This window comes from Hibiscus syriacus, unplaced genomic scaffold (assembly GCF_006381635.1).
Source record: "Hibiscus syriacus cultivar Baekdansim isolate YM2019G1 unplaced genomic scaffold, ASM638163v2 tig00117048_pilon, whole genome shotgun sequence".
In the NCBI taxonomy this organism is placed as follows: domain Eukaryota; kingdom Viridiplantae; phylum Streptophyta; class Magnoliopsida; order Malvales; family Malvaceae; genus Hibiscus; species Hibiscus syriacus.
In genome coordinates, this window is record NW_024063538.1 from 13,057,952 (window position 1) to 13,084,197 (window position 26,246).

Here is a 26,246-nt window from a genome sequence, read left to right on the forward strand (position 1 = left end):
AAATAGAGATCTTATAATATTTGTCTCTAAATTTATTGGGTAAAATAAACGAAACATGATGGCTCCTTAATCTCTCTTTTAGAGTTTAACCTTCATCGTATATGAATCAATAATGTTTATATATAGAGATGGTAAAATCCAATAATAATGTTTACAACTATTTAATTTTATATTAATTGGACAAACATAAATTACTTATTGAGATTAAAATTTTATATGTTCACATTATTCATCTTTTTTATTTGTAAAATTATCTTCATTTTCAACTTTTAATCTTAACCATTAATTTACGTTCCATACTATATGTGCCGTGATTAAACCAAAATAGGGTCCATGCCCTAAAACAGTGATTGCCAGATTTCGAGACAACCGTGGGGCTAATTGAGTTAGCAATTGCAGGCCATATATAAACTATTGAGACCAATCTACACTAGAAAGCAAACGGTTTTACATTCTATCCAAACTCAAAGTTAGGGATATACACCAAAACCAGACACTACCATCAAATTTTCATAATCTAATTCTGAATCCTGTGATACTAACACATCGATTGCGTGACCGATCCGGTGATTGAAACCCGGAGCTAGAGAAAATGCAATAAATAATGAACAACAAAATCTCTACAACTGTCGCCTTATATCTCAGCTCCCTCCAAGTCTACTTCCTTCCAAATGAGTATCTAGTGTTGACAGGATCCGTGGCATGGACATTCCCCCGGATATAACAATTTCTGCCATGGAAGAAAAGTACGATATAGTTAAAAACTTGAAACAATAGACGTTATAGACATAAGTTATAACTTTTCGATCTATTCTATTTTGTTCATTATATAAATATACACCACACGTATTGATTTTAATAAAGATAATCCAGAAGGAACATCATATAGCTCGGTTGTAACCGAGCAAAGCCAAGCTCAAGTTCAATTTGAAACTCACTGTTCAAAACTCGACTCGAGCATGATCGGATATTCTCATCTAAGCTCGAGCTCAGCTCAAATAATATCAAACTATCCAAAGCTCCGCTGGATTAAGCTTGTTTACACAATTTATAAACTCAAACACGAGCTTGAGCTCATTCCATATTCATTTTTATGGGTAAAGTAGTAAGTTCATATAAAGAATCAAAATATTAAAAAGTTACGAATAAAAAGCTCGATTTGGCTTGGGAGATGCTCGACTATGAGTACTAAGTTACTTGAGCTCGGCTTATAAAATGATCAAATCAGAATAGAGCATTTTCTGAGTCGAATTCAAATAGCTTGGGAGCACAGGTGTGTCATTTAGACCCCTAGCTAGTTAGGTACCTATATAATAACACCTCCCTGCATCCCCATCCAACCCAACCCCACCCTTTTCCTCCGAATTCGTAAATAACGACACATAAGAAGTTGAATGCCTCACCAATTCCTTCACGGACTGATAGGTTAAGTCTGAAGACATCCTTGGTATTGACAAAGAATATATCACCAATGTTAAGATGATTTGTGGGAATAAAAACGCAGCATAGCTCTTCTTCACCATAGTAGCTCTGCATTTGAAAACAAAAATAGATAAAATGGCATCCTTGATTTTACACTGAATGGTTTGTCTTAAATCCTACTTTTCCACCAAATATTTAAAAATGATTTATGTAATATCCCAAACATCGGATCAGTGACCAAAATTTAAGAATTTAAAATTTAGTGGTTTATTGGAATAAGTTGAAAAGTTCAATGACTAATTTTGGAAATTTTGTTTAAGACTTGATATCAAAGATGGGATATAGGAAGGGTATTATGGTCTTTTTAAAGAAAATGAATTTTATATTCCTTCTTAAGGGATATAAAACAAGTGGAACAAGGGAAGAGAAGGAAAAAGAAAAAAATCTGGAATCATTAGTTATCTTCTTCCTCTTTGCATGTGGAAACAATTTCAAAGGTAAGTGAGATTTAGTTGATGAATTCTTATATTTTGGTTTGGTTCTTAGTATTTGGGTGATATATAAGATTTAGGAAAGCTTAAGGTTGATTAAAACTAAGAGATTAGTGAATTATTAATGGATTAGTAAAATGGGTTGTTAAGGGGATTTGATGAGATTGAGTGGTAAATGAATTTCTAAAGGCATATTTGACTTGTCAAAGATCTAATTAAGGGATTTGAAGTATTAGAAATGATTAAGAACATGTTTGAAAATATGGTATGATTTTTAGTTTTAAGAATTACATAAGGAAATTGGATGTAAAAAGGGGATTATTGGATATATGTTGATTGGGATAAGTGTTGACAAGTTTGATGGTATGAATGGAGCTAAAAGTTTAAGATTTGGGTGAGGTATGTGTAAAATTCGAAGTTAACGAGGTGAAATTTGGGTACTGGAAGAACATTACTGATACTATCAAGTTAAAATAGAAGAATGATATATGAGTTGGCTGAATAGTATTGATACTTATTTAAGAAGTATCGATACTGATGTGTAGGTATCGATACAAAGAGGAAGGTATCGATACCAAGAGGAAGGTATTGATACCTTAGACGAAATTGAAATTCCATAATGCTAAATTGGTATCAATACCGAAGTGGGTATTGGTACCATAGAAGAGAAGTATTGGTACTGTAAGGGGGTACCGATACAATTCAGTCTGGAATTTAAATTAAGAGTTGTTGTTCCGTTTATGTAATTGCTAACTGATGAACCCTTAGTGGAAATTTGTTATTGATTTTGGATATATTGATAAGTAGATTTGGATCGAAAGAGTATCAAAAGATTTGATATAGTATGAGATTGATCGAAAGGTAAAAGGATTCCATTTAGGACTTATGTGAGGAAAAGGTGAGTGCAACTCATTTGTCTTATATTAGATTTAAGGACGACTTGCGATAAGTCAACCTCAGAGTTTTCGATCGAAAACCATTTTATTTCTTTTATGCCATATTTTTATAATGCTTTATTCAAGTTATATTTCTAAAGCTATGTTTCGATTGTTATATGTACATAATTGTGAACATGTGATATATGAATATGCTTATACGAAAATGTTTTATATGAAAATAATCTATGTGCTCAGCCAAAAGTGATATACGTGAAAGTGAATCATATGTGAATGTACTTTATGAGAATAAGGCACACTTTAAATAGTTGGCATGCCAAGAGTCGAGAGTTCTATGTGGTCCTTCGGGATAAACCTATGTGGTCCTTCGGGACAAACCTATGTGGTCCTTCGTGACAAAACTTGTGGTCCTTCGGGACAAACTATGTGGTCCTTTGGGACAAACATGTGGCACTTCGGTGTAAATTATGTAAGCAGTGGTGACTGCATTAGTTCATAACCTCAATGTATTCAAATACCTAAAATTCTCAGTAGTATGCATTGGGCTATTAAAAACGAAGTAATATAAACCAAACACTATATAAAGTATACATTCTTTTCATGAATGGTAAATTGAACTTCTTATGAAATAATTTCTTTGAGATGAGTAAGAAAAGCTTTTACCATGTTTTATTATACTTGTACTTGCCTCACTAAGTCAACGACTTAGTGTGTGATTGTTTCACATGTAGGTTCAAAGAAAGCAGAGGGTTAAAGCTAGTCGTGGACATCATACTCCCGCAAAAAGATCAGATCAGAACAAATTAAATAGTAGGTTTCTTGTTATTTTATAAATTGTTGGCATGTATTACAAGTTTTGAAATGTAACGCTCTGATCTATTTTGTAATCATACACTTTTATATTTATGTAAATTATCGAATGATATATTTTAATTTTGATTTTTTTAATAGAAATTTTATTATAAGGGTTTCACCACTAAAATACAATTTAGAGTTTTAATTTTATATGCACTTATCAAGAGTAAATGTTTCAAAAATTTAATGTGACACCTCAGATTCGTATCCGGGTCGGGTACAGGTTAGGGGTGTTACATTTATTGGTATCAAAGCTATGGTTTAATTGAATTTATGTTCGAAATGAAGTATCTTTTGTTTTAAAAAGTATACATGCTAACTAAAAGTTAAATCTTTTTTATCTGAAAAGGTAATTAGTATGATGTCCTTGCTGATAGAATAATGGTTTGATATTAATAGATGTCGGACTATGAGGGCTCTCAAGTGAAGCGGGAGATAGAAATAAGGGCAGTAGTAATTTCTGCCCCAAGTAGGCAAGGTGAAGAACATGCGCCTCAAGAAGTGCATGTACAAAATCAAGGGACCTTTTTTCAGATGTTGGACGCAATCTTGATGCGTTTCTAACTGTCTGCTGTCTCAGCTCCTAAGATGAATGTGGTTAAGAAGGTAAGAAGTTTAGGAGCACCTGAATTTAGAGGAGAAGCTGAGAAAGGTCCCGTTGCTATGGACTTGTGGTTAAACGACCTTAAGATTACGCTTGAAGGTCTTCATTGTTCTGAAATAGAGAAATTAGATGATGTAGTCTCATTATTGGGAGGACAAGCACGAATATGGTGGACAAATGTGATGATGAGAGCATCTCGAGATCAAGTGACGTGGCCATTCTTTTTAGAAGAATTCAAGAACAAATATATAGGTGACCAGTTTATCCGTCAAATGAAAAAAGAATTTATGAGTTTGAAACAAGGGAATTGCACTGTATGAGTATGAGTGTGAGTTCAATAAGTTGAGTAGATTTGCAACGGAGTTAGTCCCTACGAAAAAATATTCCTATGACTGGTTCGTAGAATGTTTACGCCCCAGATTGAAGGAGCTATTATTAGCATTGAACCTTTCCACATTTTAAGAGGTGGTGAATCAAGCTAAAGCCTTAGAGAAAGCTCAAAATGAAAGATATAGGGAACAAAAGACCCAGTGGAATAAGAGAGTGGATACTTTAACGAGTGGATTACAATCGAAGAAAAGTTAAAGTTTGAGTTTTTGACCTCAGACTAGATCAGAATCAACTGCATCCGCAGGTAGAGGATCCAATCATGTAAGAGCTAGATAGACCCAATCAGTTGAATCAGGAGTAAAAAAGTCAACTCAATGTCAGTATTGTGGCAAACAACATAGTGAAATATGTCGAAGAGTCTCTGGAGCATGTTTTAAATATGGGGAGACAAACATTTTATCCGAGACTGCCCATTGATGACTGGAGAGCCTGCACAAAGAGAGAAATCTACTACTGTACCTCAGAGAGGTACAGGACGAGGATGATGAAAGAATTAGTATGAGTCTACCACTCAACCTGAAGTGCGCTCAACTTCTCGAGTATACAACCTTAAGACTAATGAAGATCGTGATGATCCGAAGATCATTGCAGGTACTTTCCAGTTGTTTGATAAATCTATTTTGGTTTGATTGACCCGGGATCAACTTATTCTTATGTTAGTAGCAAATTGGTGAAAGATTTGAGAATTTTTTTAGAATCTATTAGTAGTGAGGTGGTTGTGACTAATCCATTAGGGCATAGTGCTCGGGTAATCAAATTTGTCAAAGGTGTCTTATAAGAATTCAGGGAATTAAATTCCCTTATAATCTAATGAAATCACCCTTTGATGAGTTCAAGGTTATTTTGGGAATGGATTAGTTGTATCATTATCACGCCAATATTGATTGTCAATTAAAACGAGTTGTTTTGAGAAGTTCCAATGGATCGGAAGTTAGTGTGGTCAACGAGAGAATCAATCCTTTAGATAATGTGATATCGGTAATGTCAGCTAAGAAGCTCATGTTACAAGGGTGTTAAGTTTTCATTGCCAATGTGATCAATACTCGAGACAAAGAGATAAGATTGAAAGACATTCTGACTGTCTGAGAGTTCCCAGAAGTATTTCCTGAGCAATTACCAAGATTACCTCCAGATAGGGAGGTTGAGTTTCAAATTTAGGTTATACTGGGAACAACACCAATTTCGATGGCTCCTTACCGAATGGCCCCGAAAGAACTGAGTGAGCTAAAGACTTAGTTGCAAGAGCTATTGGATAAAGGATTTATCAGACCTAGTGTATCGTCATTGGGTGCACTAGTATTATTTGTAAAGAAGAAAGATGGTTCGATGCATCTCTACATTGATTATCGATAACTCAATAAAGTGACCATAAAGAATAATTATCATCTCCCAAGAATCGATGATTTGTTTGATAAACTAAAGGGAGCTTCGGTATTTCCAAGATTGATTTATGTTCTGGTTATCATCAGTTGAAGATTCAAGAGAAGGACATTTCAAAGACGATTTTAGGACTCAGTATAGCTATTATGAATTCATACTTATGCCATTTGGTTTAACCAATTGTCACACTCTTGGAACTTCAACGCCTCGAATGTGTGGCCTTAGTCGCCTTCTCTGTGATTGCGGTTAAGTCAGCCTGAAAACAACCCAAAAAAAGATGCTTAGATTCTCAACGGAAGCAAAGAACAAGAGAACTAGCACAAAAGCAAGACAAGAGAACTTTGAGAGAATGCTCTGTGATTTCTCAAAATGAAGAAGTGGGTACATCGATGGCCTAGATCGAATACAATCTTCTAAATCCCACCAATCAAGGGATTGTGATTACAAAATCTTCTCTTAACTAAGGAAACTCTATCAAGCTAGTTATATGTTACATTAGATAAAAGATTACAAAGTTTATGAAAAGAATCATGAGGATTTTGCATTAAACCAAGGATTTTCCTGCCATAAACGTGCAAGGCTCTTCATCTCCATGGTATGGGCCAGTCTTCATGGGTCTAGGAAGGTCCAAAATGCCACTTAAGTATTCTTGGGCTACTTCTCTTGTGCTGACCTCGGTTGTGGGCTCGCGGTCCGTGACACCCTCCCCCACTGGTTTCGGTGACGCCCTCGTCACTCGTTTGGTATGAAACTGGTCTATCATGGTCTTGAATTGCCAAAGTCCCTCGGCATGCTTCCAACTCCCTTCACACTCAGGTTGTCCCTTCCACATAATAAAGTACTCATGCCTCGGGCAGTGTCATGGTCATTGAATAACTCTCTCCATCTGTATATCTTGAATCTCCTTGTTATAGGAGACTGTTACTCCGACTGGCGCTCATTATTACTTGCCTCGATCCAGATCCTTCGTATCCTAGAAGTACGGCTTGAGTAGACTAACATGGATCACGTGATGCGCTCGGATGGTTGGAGGCAAATCCAACTTATAGGCCATGGTGCTTACCCTCTTCACTACTCGGAACAGACCCTCATACCTTCGCACAAACCCCTTTTACACATCTACATTACGCAAAATGTTGGCCAATTTTGCAAGGAAAAGATCGCCAACTTCAAAGTTTACGTCGCTATGCTTACAGTTGACCCACTTCTTGGTCTGCTTCCTCTCCTTGTTCAAACAAACTCGAGCTTAGTCATGTTGTTCATGCCACTCCTTGGCAACCTTATATACTGCTGGATTTTTCCCCTCATACTTGTTAACAATTGTGTTGGGTGTCAATGGTTGTTATCCGATCACGATCTCGAACGGACTCTGGTTTGTCGCCTCGCTCCATTGTAAGTTGTAGGAAAACTGGGCCACATCCAACAACTTCGGCCAGTCACATTGGTTGGTACTCACATAGTGCCTTAGGTAAATCTCCAATAGAGCATTCACTCGCTTAGTTCACTCATCGGTTTGTGGATGAACTGCGGTGAAAAAGTTTAAGCTCGATCCCATCAACTTGAACAAATCCGTCCAGAACCTTCTTGTGAACCGTGTGTCCCGGTCACTATTCGGTGTCCCCCAAAACTTCACCACATGTTTGAGGAAAGGTCGAGGCACCTCCATGGTTGGACACGCCTTAGACACTGGAATAAACATTACATACTTCGAAAACCTATTAACCTTAACCAGTATACTCGAAAGTCCATCACTCTTGGGCAAACCAATAATAAAATCCATTGATATACTTTTCTATGGGCGCTCAGGAATAGGCAAAGGTTACAGTAGTCTCGCCGGTTTCTTGGCCTCAATTTTGTCTTGTTGGCTTACAAGACAAGTATTCACGTAGGCCTGCACATCTTCAGTCATGTGTGGCCAATAGTACTGCTCCAAAAGTAGTGCCAAAGTCCGATCAACTCCAGGATGTCCCGTCCATATGGAATCATGACATTCCTTCATGAGCTCCTTGCGTAACTTTCCATATCGAGGCACAAAGAGACGATGTCCACGATAATAAAGCAACTTACCCTCGATCCAAAAATCATTGGTTTGCCCCTCTTTAGATCCATCAATGATTCTTTCAGCCACAGGGTCATGGGTCAACCATTCTTTGATTATTTCGAGCAAAGTACCCTTTGCAGTCTCGATGGCATACCTCCGCAATCAAGCCCTTGGAACTTCAACGCCTTAAATGTGCAACCTTAGTCGTCTTCTCTGTGATTGCAGCTAGGTCAGCCTAAAAACAACCCAAGCAAATATGCTTAGATTCTCAACGGAAGCAAAGAATAAGAGAACTAGCACAAAAGTAAGACAAGAGAACTTTGAGAGAATGCTCTGTGATTTCTCAAAATGAAGAAGTGAGTACAAATGAGGAGGAGATGCCTCTATTTATAGTGGAAGCTCCCCTCAATGAACGACTAAGATATAAGTACATCGACGACCTAGATTGAATACAATCTCTAAAATCCCACCAATCAAGGGATTATGATTACAAAATCTTCTCTTAACTATAGAAACTCTATCAAGCTAGTTATATGTTACCTTAGATAAAAGATTACAAAGTTTATGGAAATAATCATGAGGATTTTGCATTAAACTAAGGATTCTCCTACCATAAACGTGCAAGGCTCTTCATCTCCATGGAATGGGCCAGTCTTCATGGATCCAGGAAGGTCCAAAATGTCACTTAAGTATTCTTGGGCTACTTCTCTTGTGCTGACCTCGATTGTGGGCTCGCGGTCTATGACACCATGCACTAGCTGTATTTATGGATCTCATGAATAGAGTGTTTCAACCCTATCTCGATCAGTTTATGGTCATTTTCATTGACGATATTTCGGTCTATTCACAGAAAAATAAGGAGCATGACTCCCATATGCGGGTTATTCTTCAAACACTACAAGACAAGAAGTTTTATGCTAAGTTGTCTAAATGCGAGTTTTGGCTATCAGAAGTAATGTTTCTTAGACATGTGGTTTATACAGAGGGGATTCGGGTGAATCCTCAGAAGATTTAAGCTATATTAAATTGGGAAGTTCCAGAAATGTTTCAGAAGTACGGAGTTTCTTGAGTTTGGTTGGATATTATCGAAGGTTCGTAAAGGACTTTTCGATGATTTCCTTCCCTTTGACCAAGCTGTTAAAGAAAGATGTACCTTTCATATGGATGGATAAATGTCAAAAGAGTTTTGAATCTTTAAATAAAGTTCTCACAGAGGCTCTAGTGTTAGTACAACCAGAATTGGGCAAGGATTATACAATTTTAGCGATGCTTCCCATAATAGTCTGGGATGTGTCTTGATGCAAGATGAAAAAGTAGTAGCCTATGCTTCTAGACAACTTAAGCCACATGATAAGAATTATCTGACGCACGATCTTGAGTTAGCAGTGGTAGTGTTTGCACTGAAGATATGGCGCCACTATTTATATGGTGAGCGTTGTTACATTTACATGGATCACAAAAGTTTAAAGTACCTGTTGACTCAAAAAGAGATAAAATTAAGAAAAAGGATATGGATTGAGCTACTTAAATACTATGATGCAATCATAGATTATTACCCCGGGAAAGCCAACGTGGTAGCTGATGCTCTTAGCCGAATGACTTTTGTAGCTCTACGCGTGTTAGATGCTCGACTTGCGTTAAAGGACAATGATGCTCTAATGGTTGAATTGAAGATAAAACCTTTACTCTTGGATTGAATAAAGGAATTTCAAAGAAAATATGGTAAGTGTTTAATATAAATAGAACAAGTGGAAAAAGGTGGAATCAAGGACTTTGAAGTAAAATCAAATGGATGCTTATATTACAGAGACACTATTTGTATTCCAAATGATGAAGAGTTGAAGAGAGATATTCTTTATGAAGCGCATTGTATTCCTTTGACTATGTATCTAGGAGGGAACAAGATGTATCAAGATCTGAAAGGGCATTTCTGGTGGCCAAGCATGAAAAGAGAAATATCAGAGTTTGTTGCAAAGTGTCTCACCTGCCAACAAGTGAAAGTTGAACATCAAGTGCCTTTAGAACTTTTATAACCGATCGCTATTCCTCAATGGAAATGGGAAATAATTACTATGGATTTCGTAACTGGGTTACCTTTCACACAAAAAAAAAATGATTCAATTTGGGTTATTATGGATTGATTGACAAAGACTGCACATTTTATTCCTGTTTGAATTGATTTTTCAATGAATAAATATGCAGAATTATACATCAAGGAGATAGTTTGATTGCATGGAGTGCCACTTTCAATAGTATCTGATAGAGATCCAAGGTTCACTTCGAGGTTTTGGAAGTCTTTACATGAAGATTTGGGTACTCAGTTGAATTTTAGCATAACTTTTCATCCACAGTCTGATAGTTAATCGGAGAAAACGATTCAGGTTTTGAAGGATATGCTAAGAACATTTGTGATCGAGTTCCATGGTTCGTGGGAGAAATATCTACCCCTTGCAGAATTTACGTACAATAACAATTATCAATCAAGCATTAAAATGGCCCCGTATGAAGCGTTATATGAAAGGAAATGCAGAATGTCATTTAATTGGTATGAATTAAAAGATCGAGATATTATGGTCCTGATCTAATTAAAGAAGTTAAAGAAAAGGTTCAAGTGATCCATCATAACCTTAAAGTGGAATCAAACAGACAAAAATCCTATGTGGATTTGAAAAGAAAGTAAATTGAGTTCCAAGTAGGTGACAAAGTGTTTCTCGAAGTATCACCTTGGAAGAAGATTCTCTAATTTGAACGTAAAGGAAAGCTCAGTCCTAGGTTTATTGGACCCTATGAGATATTAAAAAGAGTTGAACCAGTGGCATATCAGTTAGCTTTGCCACCAGATATGGAAAAGATTCATAATGTTTTTCACGTGTCAATGCTCAGAAGATATCGATCAGATCCTTCATATATTATAGAACCTGAAGAAATAGAAGTTCGACATGGCCTGACTTACGAGGAAAAACCAATGCAAATTTTAGCATATGAAGTTAAGAAACTAAGAAACAAGACAATCCCCTTGGTTAAAGTTCTATGGAGAAATCACAAAGTAGAAGAGATGACATAGAAATGTGAAGATGATATGATAATACATTTTCCTCATCTATTTGTGCAGTGAAAATTCAATGATGACTTTTCTTAAGGGGGAAAATTGTAATATCCCAAACATTAGGTCAGTGACTAAAATGTAAGAATTTAAAATTTAGTGGTTTAATTGGAATAAGTTGAAAAGTTCAATGATTAATTTTGGAAATTTTGTTTAGGACATGATATTAAAGATGAGATATTGGAAGGGCATTATGATATTCTTAAAGGAAAGGAATTTTATATTCCATTTTAATGAATATAAAACACTTGGAATAAGGGAAGAGAACGAAAAATCTAGAATCATTAGTTATCTTCTTCCTCTTTGCCCGTGGAAACCATTTCAAAGGTAAATGAGATTTAGTTGATGAATTCTTGTATTTTAGTTTGGTTTTTAGTCTTTGGGTGATATATAAGATTAAGGAAAGCTTAAGGTTGATTAAAACTAAGAGATTAGTGAATTATTAATGGATTAGTAAAATGGGTTGTTAAGGGGATTTGATAGATTGAGTGGTAAATGAATTTCTAAATGCATATTTTACTTGTCAAAGGTCTAATTAAGGGATTTGAAGTATTAGAAATGATTAAGAACATGTTTGAAAATATGGTATGATTTTTAGTTTTAAGAATTCTATAAAGAAATTGGACGTAAAAAGGGGATTATTGGATATATGTTGATTGGGATAAGTGTTGACAAGTTTGAGGGTGTGAATGGAGCTAAAAGTTTAAGATTTAGGTTAGGTATGTGTAAAATTCGAAGTAAATGAGGTGAAATATAGGTAAGGGTATCGGTACTAAAAGAACATCACAAATATCAGGTTAAAATAGAAGGATGATATTTGAGTTGGATGAACAATATCGATACTTATTTAAGAAGTATCGATACTGATGTGTAGGTATCGATACCAAGAGAAAGGTATCGATACCTTAAACGAAATTGAAATTTTAGAATGCTAAAATGGTATCGATATAGAAGTAGGTATCGATACCATAGAAGAGAAATATCGATACTGTAAGGAGTACCAATATAATTCAGTCTGAAATTAAAATTAAGAGTTGTTGTTTCGTTTATGTAATTGCTAACTGATGAACCCTTAGTGGAAATTCGTTATTAATTTTGGCTATATTTATATGTAGATTTGGATCGAAAGAGTATCAAAAGATTTGATATAGTTCAAGATTGATCGAAAGGAAAAAGGATCCCATTTAGGACTTACGTGAGGCAAAGGTGAGTGCAACTCATTTGTTTTTTGTTAGATTTGAGGACGTCTTGCGATAAGCCAACTCAGAGTTTTCGATCGAAAATCGTTTTATTTCTTTTACGCCATATTGTTATAATGCTTTATTCAAGTTATAATTCTAAAGCTATGTTTTGATTATTATATGTACATGATTGTGAACATATGATATATGAATATGCTTATAAGAAAATGTTCTATATGAAAATAATCTATGTGCTCAACCAAAAGTGATATACGTGAAAGTGAACCATATGTGAATGTACTTTATGAGAATAAGACACACCTTACATAGTTAAATGAAAAATAATGATAAAGCTAAAGCCCAATGTGTGTGTGTGTATATATATATATATATGATAATTAGAGGTATAGTTGAGATGCCAAGAGTCGAGGGTTCTATGTGCTCCCTCAGGACAAACCTATGTGGTCTTTCGGGACAAACCTATGTGGTCATTCCAGACAAAACTATGTGGTCCTTAGGGACAAATATGTGGCACTTCGATGCAAATTTTGTGAGCAGTGGTGACTGCATTAGTGTAAAACCTCAATGTACTCAAATACCTAGAATTCTCAGTAGTATGCATGGGCTATTAAAAAAAAGTAATATAAATCAAACACTATATAAAGTATACATTCTTATCATGAATGGTAAATTGAACTTCTTATGAAATGATTTCTTTTAGATGAGTCAGAAAAGCTTTTACCATGTTTTATTATACTCGTACTTGCCTCACAGAGTCAATGACTTAGCGTGTGATTGTTTCACACGTAGGTTCTGTAACACCCATCTCCCGTATACCCTTCGTACATGAGATACAAATTCCACATCACTTTTAAAACATTTGGTCATTTAAAAACCCATAATTTTTTTGTTCAAAATTTAAAACCACACCATTTAACACAATGACAAAACATTCACTAAAACATAATACTTTAAATATATTACAAAATATTTCCTTAGATTTCATTACATGCCAGTTAAGTTCCAAAATGAGTATGATTGTTACAATGTTACTGACGAGTCAACCTTTAATTGATGATAGTTGTTGCAGCTGCACTTCTTACTCGACAAATCTTTGATCGTTACCTACACATGAAATCAACACATATTAAGTATTTACTTAGTGATGTATAACCTCGTAAAAGAATTACAATTTATTCATAAGTATGTCCTTACTATCGAACCATGATAAATTGTTTACTTTATGGGATTCTATTGCAAGCCTTTTAGTCAAATCAATAATTGATATCGTTTATGTCAAAATGCACTGTTAAGCATTTAGTTGTTTACCAAAAGGCATTTAACCTTTCATCTAACGTGCGTTATTGAAATCTTTCTGTCAAATGCACAGCTAGGCATTTAATCTTTAACTCAAAGGTTAGCCTTTCATCTAACTGGCATAATTGACACATTTCGGTCAAATGCACAACTAGACAATTATTCTTTTACTCAAAGGTATTTAGCCTTTCATATAACTGGCATAATTGACACCTTTCTATCAAATGCACAGTTAGGTCATTATTCTTTTACTCAAAGGTATTTAACCTTTCATCTAACTGGCATAATTGACACCTTTCAGTCAAATGCATAGCTAGGCCATTAATCTTTTACTCAAAGGTATTTAACCTTTCATCTAACTAGAATAATTGACACCTTTATGTCAAGTACACAATTAGGCCATTAATCTTTTACTTAAATGTATTTATCCTTTCATCTAACTAGCGTAATTGACATTTTTTGTCAAATGTATAGCTAGGCCATTAATATTTTATTTAAAACAGTTCTTGCGCTAAAAATCAATCATAATATCAATACTACACACATTATAAACATATATAATATAAAGTAAAACATACATTAATTTAAACAATTGAGTTGGACTTATTGTGAGTCTCCCTCAACCCATGTAATTACATTGTATGCACTCACCTGATATGCTGTAGTGTGGTCCAACTACTCGACAACTTTGTCTTTGACCTTTTTCTTACTTGACTAGGGAGCTTGATTTCGATCTATTCAAACATCCATTAAAGATACATACCATACCATTTGTTAGTATATTCTCTACCATTTATACTTTAACAATACTCAAAAGTACTATTATTAAATTTTCTATAACAATTTCAACCCACCTTAAAATTCCTAGCTCAGTAGTATCGGTACCCCTACCATGGTATCGATACTCCATTTCAGTATCGATACCATTGTGACATTCTAAAATCTATGGTATCGATACTTTCCTTTTTGGTATCGATACCCCATCAGTATCGATACTACTTGTATCGGTACCGATACTGTTCATCACTTTTTTACCCATTTAAACCTATAGTATTGGTACTATTGTATTAGTACCGATACCCTTACCCAGAATTTCCATTTTTCAGCTTGATTCTTACCCACATTTGGTCAATTTTCCTTATGTTTACTCCCAACAATACTATTAAACTCTTATTTACTTATACATACCAACTTTCCTTCATTTAACCTCTTATAACATCTAAAATCTCCATATAACATCTCAACTCAAGAATCGTATCACTTTTTCTAGTATGTTTTTAATCATATCTAATTCTTTTAATCTCTTATTCACTCATTTGACAAGTCAATTCTACTAATTAGCCTCAATAAAAACTCATGTATCCACATATGAAACATTACTTAATGTTTTAATCTCATATGAAACATCCACCTCTTAGTTTTAATCTTCTTTAACCCTTCCTTAAGCTTACACATTACTTAATGTTATAAGAGCAAACCAGAATCAGAATAAAGAACTAGCTAAATGAAATTTACCTTTTGCTATGGAGGAGAGCACAACCCACGGGAAGAAGAAGAAGATGAGTAAAATAACTTAACTTTCCTCTTTCCCCTATTAAAATCCCTAATAAGGAAAAATATATTTTAAATTCATTTCCCCTTAAAGGACCAAAATGCCCTCTTAATTCATCTATTGTTACACTTTAATCTAAAACATTATTCCAATCATTTTCTCATCTTTTATCATTTATTTAAATAAATATTCAAATTTTAAATCTTTTTAATAAAGTCCCTGACCTGATATTTGGGATATTACAATTCTCCCCCTTAAGAAAATTCATCCTCGAATTTAAATAAATACCTGGAACGAAGAGATGTGGAAACTGCTTCCTCATGTCCTCCTATCCTTCCCAAGTAGCCTCTTCTACCTTATTATTCTGCCAAAGAACTTTAACTAACGGAATCTTTTTGTTACACAATTCCTTGGTTTCCTTAGCCAAGATTCGCACTGGTTCTTCCTCATAAGTTAAATCTGGTTGGATTTCTATCTCTTCCGGTGTGATTACATGAGATGGATCTGATCTATACCTTCTAAGCATTAATACGTGGAAAACATTATGAATTTTGTCCATATCCGAAGGCAAAGCTAATTGATAAGCTACGGGTCCAACCTTTTTCAAGATCTCACAAGGTCTAATGAATCTCAGACTAAGCTTTCCTTTTCGCCCAAATTGCAATACTTTCTTCCAAGGCGATACCTTAAGAAATATTTTGTCTCCCACTCAAAATTCGATTTCTTTTCGTTTCAAATCAACATAAGATTTATGTCGATCGGAGGCTATCTTCAAATTATCCTGGATAATTTTTACTTTCTCCTCCATTTCTTTCATCAAATCCGGGCCAATTAGATTTTGATCTTTAAGTTCAAACCAATTTAATGGTGTTCGACATTTTCTCCCATACAACGCTTCATACGGAGCCATCTTAATACTTGATTGGTAACTATTGTTATAAGAAAATTCAGCTAAAGGCAAATACCTTTCTCATGATCCTTTAAACTCAATCACACATGCCCTTAGCATATTCTCCAATATATGTATACTTCACTAGGACTGTCCATCTGTGTACAGATGAAAAGCTGTGCTAAATATAATCAAGTACCCAATGCCTCATGTAATGACTTTTAAAATCTTAAAGTAAACCTTGGGTCTCGATCGAAAACTATTGATATAGGCACTCCATGCAGTTTGACTATCTCTTTTATATACAACTCCGCATTGTTATCCATTGAGTAATCTACTCGAACTGGAATAAAATGAGTCGTCTTGGTCAATGTATCAACAATTACCCATATCGAGTCCTTTTTGCCTGGTGTCAAAGGAAATCCCTAAACAAAATCCATTGTAACACGTTCTCACTTCCACTCAGGAATGGATATCGGTTGTAGCAATCCGGAAGGCACCTGATGTTCAGCTTTCACTTGCTGACATGTCAAATATTTGGCAATAAACTCCGATACATCTCTTTTCATACCAGACCACCAATAACGACTCTTCAAATCTTGGTACATCTTATTCCCGCCTGGATGCATCATCAAAGGACTACAGTGTCCCTCGGTAAGAATATCTTTCTTCAATTCATTATTATCGGGAATGCAAAGTCTTCCACGATAATATAAACATCCATCGACTCTCATTTCAAAGTCTTTGGTCTCTTCTTTTTCAACTTGCGCCATTCTCACCAAGCATTTATCATCTCGACCTTGCAACTCTCTTACCCGATGCAAAAGCATCAGCTTTAACTTAAGTTCAGCAATCAAGGCACCATCTTCTTTTAAAGACATATGCGCATCCAAAGCTTGTAAAGCTATAAAAGTCTTTCGAGTGAGCGCATCTGCTACCACATTAGCCTTTCCGGGATGATAATCAATAATCAAATCATAATCTTTTAATAGCTTAATCCATCTTCTCTGTCTCAAATTCAGCTCTTTCTGAGTCAGCAGGTACTTTAGACTATTGTGATCCGTATAAACATGGCAATGCTCACCATACAAATAATGGCTCCAAATTTTCAAAGCAAACACTACCACTGTCATTTCCAAGTCATGCGTTGGGTAATTTCTCTCGTGATTCTTCAGCTGTCTTGTGACATAAACCACAACTTTCCCTTCTTACATCAACACACATCCCAATCCATTATGGGATGCATCACTAAAAATGACATAATCCTTACCTTACTCAGGTTGCACAAGTACTGGGGCCTCTATTACTATTCTCTTTAACAATTTAAAACTTTCTTGGCATTTCTCCGACCAAACAAAAGGCAAATATTTCCACAACAATTTAGTTAGCAGTAAAGCTAACATTGAAAACTTCTTCATGAATCGTCTATAATAACCATCAAGCCCCAAGAAACTTCTAACCTTAGAGATATTCTTTGGAGGTTGCCAATCTACTATGGTTTGAATCTTTTTTTGATATACTCTTATGCCTTCTGCAGAGACTATATGACCAAGGAAAGAAATCTTAGATAACCAAAATTCGCACTTGGACAATTTGGCATACAACTTCTTCTCTTGAAGTATCTGAAAAACCACTAGAAGATGGTCAACATGGTCCTCTCTTGACTTGGAATACACCAAAATATCGTCTATGAATACCACCACAAATTTATCCAAGTAAGGTTGGAATAATCGGTTCATCAAGTCAAAAAATGATGCAGGAGCATTAGTTAATCCAAATGGCATTACCATGAACTCATAGTGTCCATACCGAGTCTGAAAAATTATCTTCGAAATACTATCATTCTCGATCATTAATTGATGGTACCCCGACCTCAGGTCTATCTTAGAGAACACCTATGCACCGTTCAATTGATCAAACAAATCATCATTGCTCAAGAGAGGATACTTGTTCTTTATCGTTACTTTATTCAATTGACGATAGTCAATACACAACCGCATAGACCCATCATACTTTTTCACAAATAAAAACCGGTGCTCCCCAAGGAGAAACACTAGGTTTGATAAATCCCTTATTAAGTAACTCTTGTAACTCGACTTTTGGTTCTCTTAACTCTGTTGGAGCCATTCGATACGGGGCCATAGAAACAGGTTCGATACACGTGTAAACCTCAATTCTGATTCCACTTCACGATCTGGAGGTAACCCCAGTAATTCCTCTGGAAATTCCTTAACTATTAGAATATCGTTTAATCTCAGCTCTGACATTCGAGCATCCACCACATTATCTAGAAAAGCTATACACCCCTTTGACATCATTTTCTTTGCAGTCATGGCTGATATCATATTGGATGGTGATTTCACTTTTTCGCCAATCACTACAATCTCTGAGCCTTTCGCATCTTTAATAAGTAATCAATTCTGACAACAATCAACACATCCATGATGTGGAGACAACTAATTCATACCCAAAATGATTTCAAACTCAACGAAAGGAAACTCCATTAATTTTACCGGAAACAAGATCCATTGGATTTTTATTGGACATTTTCTACACACCCGATCTACTCTCGCACTGTGACTCATAGGATTTACCGCTATTATTTCACTAAAGGTTGGTTCTAAATGAATTCCTGTAGCTCTAACCAACTTTGTATAATGTATGAATGTGTAGAACCAGGGTCAAAAAATACAAATACATGCTCATAAAAAAGATGGAAAATACATGTTATGATCTCTGAGTTATCCCGATCCTCATTGGTCTTAATGTTATATATTCTGGCAATTCCTCGAGTCTCTTGTCGCTGTATGGGTTCATCTTATCCCCTTGATCTTCCCCTTCCTCTGCTTCTATTAGAGGCTGCCACCAATCTTTCAGATTGCACTGAATGGTCCCCAGATTTCCTTGGACAGCTTCGGGCAAAGTGACCAGTCTCATCACATTGGACGCAAGCTCCATTGAGAAGCCTACATACTCCCCGGTGTGCTCTACCACATGTCTAACATATATTTCTGTCTCTAACTGCTCTACCTGAGCTAGCATCAACCAATTGAGACTATTGTTTTCTATGAAACTATAGCAGAACCCTCTCTATATGTATATCTAGAACTCGAGCCCTTGCCTCTCTTAACATAATGGGGAGTTGAAGGCGTTCCAACCCTTTTCCCCGTCTACAAACTCTATTCCACTGCTAATGTTTCCGCTTGAGCTCTCTCGATAGCTTTGGCTCGGTTAATAACTTCTTGCAAGTTAGGCAAACTCAAAGCCAACATCATTTCTTTCAACTTTGGCCTCAATCCTTCAATAAACCAATCGCATCGTGCCTTATCATTAGGAACCACATCAGTAGCAAAATGGCTTAACTTATTATTCTCAGCCTCGTATTCATGTACTGCTCGGTCACCTTGTTTCAAATTAAGAAACTTCATACGCTCGTCTGAACTGCTCACCAATATACTTATTGTTAAATTCTTCCTGGAAAAACTGTCAGGTCAATTGTTCAAGTGGTGCATACATTGTAGTATTTGACCATCACACTCGAGCTAACCCCCTTAGCAACGTACAACTCCACCCAGCTTCTCTGAATCTGAGTAGTGAATACTTTCAAGCATTATCATTACATCATTCAACCATAAATCAGCCTCCATAGGGCCTTCCTCTTCTTCTCCACGAAATTCAGGAGCTCCTAAACTCTTTAGGTCCTTTGGGATCAACATCCTCGGTACTGGAGGATCAGGAGGTGGAAGAGGTTGAAAACGGGTTAATATAGTGCCAAGAGCTTGCATAAAAGCTTCAAACTCTGGTACCGACATCCCTTGATGTGCAGGTGCACTAGCATTTTCAGATGGGACCAGCCGCTCACTATTAGCCTCGTAACTTTCTCTACCAGTCCCTTCTATCATCTCTTGTTCCCTCACTCTACGTGAGTTCGAGGATTTTGACATCTATTAGAACATGCATAGTAATAAGTGTCATCAATTACACTCTAATGACACCTTATCAGTAATAGTGACAATCTTAGTGGCATGTAATCCCTTTTCTATTTTAAAAAAACTAGGTTTGGTAGAGAATCGGCTAAATTGTAGCTCTGATACCAATAAATGTAACACCAACCTCCCTATACCCTTCTGTACACGAGATACAGATGCCAAATCACTTTTAAAACATTTGGTCATTTGAAAACCCATAAATTTTTTTGTTCAAAATTTAAAACCTCACAATTTAACACAATGACAAAACATTCACTGAAACATACTACTTTAAATATATTACAAAATATTTTCTTAGATTTAATTACATGCCAGCTAAGTTCCAAAATGAGTATGATTGTCACAATGTTGTTGACTGACTAGTCAACCTTTAATTGATGATAGCTGCACTCCTTACTCGACAAATCTTTGATTGTTACCTACGCATGAAATCAACACACGTTAAGTATTTACTTAGTGATGCATAACCTTGTAAAAGAATTATAATTTATTCATAAGTATGCCCTTACTATCGAAACAATGATAAATTGTCTATTTTATGGGATTCCATTACAAACTTTTTAGTCAAATCAATAATTGATATTGTTTATGTCAAAATACACTGTTAAACATTTAGTCTTTTACCCAAAGTCATTTAGCCTTTCATCTAACTTGCATTATTGACACATTTCTACCAAATGCACAGTTAGACATTTAATCTTTAACTCAAAGACATCTAGCCTTTCATCTAAATGGCATAATTGACATCTTTCTATCAAATGCACAACTAGGCAATTATTCTTTTACTCAAAGGTATTTAACCTTTAATCTAACTGGCATAATTTACACCTTTCTGTCAAATGCACAGATAGGTCATTATTCTTTTACTCAAAGGTATTTAACCTTTCATCTAACTGACATAATTGACACCTTTATGTCAAATGCACAACTAGGCCATTAATCTTTTACTTAAAGGTATTTAATCTTTCATCTAACTGGCATAATTGACACATTTCTGTCAAATGCATAGCTAGGCCATTAATCTTTTACTCAAATGTATTTAACCTTTCATCTACTGTAATAATTGACACCGTTCTATCAAATGCACAACTAGGCCATTAATCTTTTATTTAAAACAGTTCTAACGCTAAAAATGAATCATAATATCAATGATACACACATTATAAACATTATAAACATATATAATATAAAGATACATTTATACTTTAAAATCCATTAAAGATACATACCATACCCATTGTTAGTATATTCTCTAACATTTATACTTTAACAATACTCAAAAGTACTATTATTAAATTTTCTATAACAATTTTAACCCACCTTAAAATTCCTAGCTCAATAGTATCGGTACCCCTACCATGGTATCGATACTTCTATACTATGGTATCGATACTCTATTTCAGTATCGATACTCCATTTCTGTATCGATACCATTTTGGCATTCTGTAATCCATGGTATCAATACTTTCCTTTTTGGTATCGATACCCCATCAATATCGATACTACTTGCATCAGTACTGATACTATTCATCACTTTTCTACCCATTTATACTTATAGTATCGATACTGTTCTATCAGTACTGATAACCTTACCCAGAATTTCCATTTTTTACCCCGATTCTTACCCAAATTTGATCAATTTTCCTTATGTTTACTCCCAACAATACTATTAAACTCTTATTTACTTATACCTACTAACTTTCCTTCATTTAACCTTTATAACATCTAAAATCTCCATAGAACATCTCAACTCAAGAATCATATCACTTTTTCTAGTATGTTTTTAGTCATATCTCATGCTTCTAATCTCTTATTCACTCATTTGACAAGTCAATTCTACTAATAAACCTCAATAAAAACTCATGTATCCACATATCATTCAAAAACTCATTTCCTTAAATCTCATATAAAACATCCACCTCTTAGTTTTAATCTTCTTTAACCCTTCCTTAAGCTTACACATTACTTAATGTTACAAGAGCAAACCAGAATCGGAAGGAAGAACTAGCTAAATGAAATTTACCTTTGGCTATGGAGGAGAGCACAACCAATGGGACGAAGAAGAAGATGCATAAAATAACTTAACTTTCCTCTTTTCCCCTATTAAAATCCCCGATAAGGAAAACTATATTTTAAATTCATTTCCCCTTAAAGGACCAAAATGCCCTCTTAATTCATCTATTGTTACACTTTAATCTAAAATACTATTCCAATCATTTTCTCATCCTTTATCATTTATTTAAATAAATATTCAAATTTTAAATATTTTCAATAAAGTCTCTGACTTGATATTTGGGGTATTATAGGTTCGAAGAAAGTATAGGGTTAAAGCTAGACGTGATCAGCATACTCCCGCAAAAAAAACAAGTCAGAATAAATTAAATCGTAGGTTTTTTGTTATTTTATAAATTGTTGGCATGTATTACAAGTTCTGAAATGTAATGCTCTGATCTGTTTTGTAATCATACACTTTTATATTTATGTAAATTATCGAATTATGTATTTTGAATTTTTTAATAGAAATTTTATTATAAGGGTTTCACCACTAAAATACAATTTCGAGTTTCAATTTTATATACACTTCTCAAAAGTAAATGTTTTGAAAAGTTGATGTGATACCTCGGATTCGTATCCAGGTCGGGTACGGGTTAGGAGTGTTACAATTTAAATCTCATTTAGATGTTAAATGTTGATAGTACAGCAAAGTAGATGATGAGATGTCAAATATTGGGCACAAGCAGTCTTTTCGAACAAGAGTCCTATAGAAACGAGAACCCAACTACTTGGAAACAGGCAGCCTCCAGAGTTTTATGGGGAAAAAAGGTTATGAAGACATGCATGCGAATAAGATCATATGAAACATGAACATTATGAATCGGGAAATAACAAAAACAGTGCACACCAAAATGATAATTTAGGAAGAAAAACTTTATTTGCCTACCTGCAAAGCAACAGATGAAGTGATGAATCCAAATGCGTATTCGCCGATATGCGGATGATATGCGGATGCCTTATGATGGTTACTTCCTTGAAGCCTTGTGTGTTCTGATCCGAAATAAAGTAAAGATGTAAACAAAAAAATGATTTACCATATAGATTGTGACAACCTGAACCAGTTTTAATAATATGACCAACCAAACTAATTTACTTCATGTAGAAGAAAACCAGCAGAGTGGTGTACCTGGTGATATAGCAGAACTAATCTGCTTGGACGCATTGTAGATGTGACGAACAAATGGCATCCATTTGATAAACTACTCACCAAGGCCCAGGACGGAAGCTGCCAACCAAGATGACATGAATACCCCAACCAAAAAGATGAATGTAATAGAAATTACAAATCCAAGACCTATCCAGGAAGCAAAACGAGGTCAAAACATTGAATAAACCTGTTAACCAGATGGTACATACTCTTAAAGAAGAGATTCTTGATAAAATTGATAAAGAAACAAAAATATACGTGGAATGCATAAATAATTTGCAAAGCTCACTACCTGTAAACCAATTTAGCTTTCTTGTAGAACTTATCATCTGCAAGATACATAAAACTAAAATATAACTAACGTTTTTCATATTTTAAAAGGTACTGAACATATATATGTATTTATTTCCATGATATTGAAGTCTAATTCTGTCGAAATTTCATATGAAGAATGCTAATAAGTATTAGGTGGGATAAGGCATAAGTTTTGGAAAAATTAAAGAAACACAAATTAAGATTCCTCCAGTCTAAAGAATATATCACCCATGCACTCGTAATTCTCATTCTCATTCAAAAGCCTTGTGAAAAGAAAAACTATTTACAAACTCCAGTCTAAAGAACAAACATTTTGTAAGATGATAGAGAAGTAGAAAATTTCAAGACATTCATTTTATGAGAAGCTTATGGAAAGAAAAAAATGGAAACAAAAAAAAAATTAAAAGAACATGTCAGGCTGTTCCCATGATTAATTGTGTTACATCCATTTCAATTATCATACCAAGATTTCAACATAACTCTCCCAATAAAGCATTGTGAATGAAGATACTTGCTATAATGAGTAATGTCTGAATAATTCCCAAGGGACAGCGAATCCATCCCAGCTATTCTGGTTTTTACGAAATAGCTGATAATTGGTAAATATTCAAGGTATTTAGATTTATCTCTTATTCCAAGAATTAATAGTATACAAAGTTCTAAAATTTACTGTAATTACACATAAAAGGTAAAACCTAAAAAAACAAATTAGGCTCGGTACATTAGGGAAAGCATTTTCACTCATTATCAAGGATATAACAGAAGAGGCTGAACTGGAGGAATGTATGTATCACCTTTTTTCTGTAAGAAGATAATAATAGCATTCTCCAAATCATTATCATACAGATGAAAATTGTAGGAACATCCATCACATGTATGAAAATTGTAGGAACATCCATCACATGTTCATAAAGCTAAAGAAAGGAGAAGAAAGAATGCCACATACCATCCTGTCATGAACTTCTTTGAAGCCCAGCTCAGGACAATTTTTTAAAAGGACTGCATAAAACAAACCTTGTTAACATTTCTTTTGAAAGATCTCCTCACTAACCCACTCCATCAACCAGAAAAAAGATAATGTCGTAACATTGGGATGACTTCAAATTCAAGCCTATACTTCTATACCCCAAATTTGTTCAAGCATTAACATTCTTACATATCATTTTAAGCTGGAAAATTAATCATAGATGCATAGAAAGCTCTAAAACGAAAACACAACCCCTTATTATTAAAAATGTAGTATGGAACCCTATCAAGTCGGTCCTGTTATATCCAAATGGTCTCATCTTCTAATCATAACTTTCTCATAAAACATAAACCATTTCCTCTTCCTTAATAGCTCCAGTAAATTATGCAACATTCAACGTCCCAATACCAAGTCAAACACAATTAAAAACAGTCAATTTCCAGACCTCTTCTAATATCAATAACTTCCAGCTTAAAAATGAATTTGAAACAGCCGATTTCTCTCTATTAACAACCAATTCGGTCACAGAAATTACCATAACGCTCTATTAAATGACTATTAAATTTATAAACTTCGAATCCAATCTTAGTTTACAAATAGCAACCAGAAAAAAAAAACTGCAAACCAAGCCAAATCTAATTCAAACACAGTCGTAAATCCAATTCAACAACAAAAAATCTGTTTATAAAAATAAGTTCAAAAAATGAAATTAGAGAAAGGATACCTCACGGCCGGTGTGATGCGAAGAAGAGGAAGACGAAGAAGAAGAATCTTTGGAGGAATCACCGCGTATGGAGTCAGCAACCGTAAGTAGAAGTTCTCGATCTCTAGTCGTCATTTGGACCGTCGATTTTTCATCTGCCATCACCAAAGAGCGCGCTACCAAAATCCTTACCAAGAATCTAAAAAAAACCTTATCTCGCTTAGGCCCTTTCTCTCAACTCAGTGTTTACCGGTAAAGAAGAAGAAATACATAAGAAATTTAAAAATAACAGAAATGAACTATTAGGTAATGAAAACTTTTTGTTATAATGGAAGTTGTTCTATGACAATTAAATTTTTGGGATCAATACCACTTGCATACATTCATTCTTCATTGTATTTATTTATGTATGAATTTTAAATATCTTGCATTAAGACATGCATTCATTAATTAAAAACACCAAAATAATACAATAAGGTTTCTAATCACAACTACCCTGGCCCCCGTTAGCAACAAAGAAACACAACATCCTTACGGTACCAGGAAAGTGAGTAAGAAGATGGACGGAAAATTGGCCCGTCTCAAGCAAGAGCAGAAAGACATGCAGGCAGAAATGAGAAGTAAATTTGAAAAGATTGAGGCCGACAATGCCAGTTCACAACTGGATGTGCTGCAGAAAATAGATGACCTATTCAAGAAGCATGCTGAAAAAGGTTGTGCTGGAAATCCCACCTCCTCTAACCAAGAACCTATACCCCCTCCAAGGTTCACAATAGAATCCGGTCCTCCTCCGGTCCTCCTCCTGGTTTCACACCTATACACATTTCTGCTCGCTCTTCGGTACCTCAAGAAGCCCGATGTCATGCATACATCAACAATGAGAATCAACAACACCAATTGGGATCCACATTCCCAGCTATAAGCCTATTCCAGGTGTAAGGCTAGGAGA

The 26,246-nt window shown here is 35.0% G+C and overlaps 1 pseudogene; it reads right to left on the reverse strand.

Moving 5' to 3' along the window:
• Positions 1-381: 381 nt before the first annotated feature.
• LOC120197632 lies at positions 382-25,459 on the reverse strand (annotated as a pseudogene).
• Between the last annotated feature and the right edge of the window lie 787 nt (positions 25,460-26,246).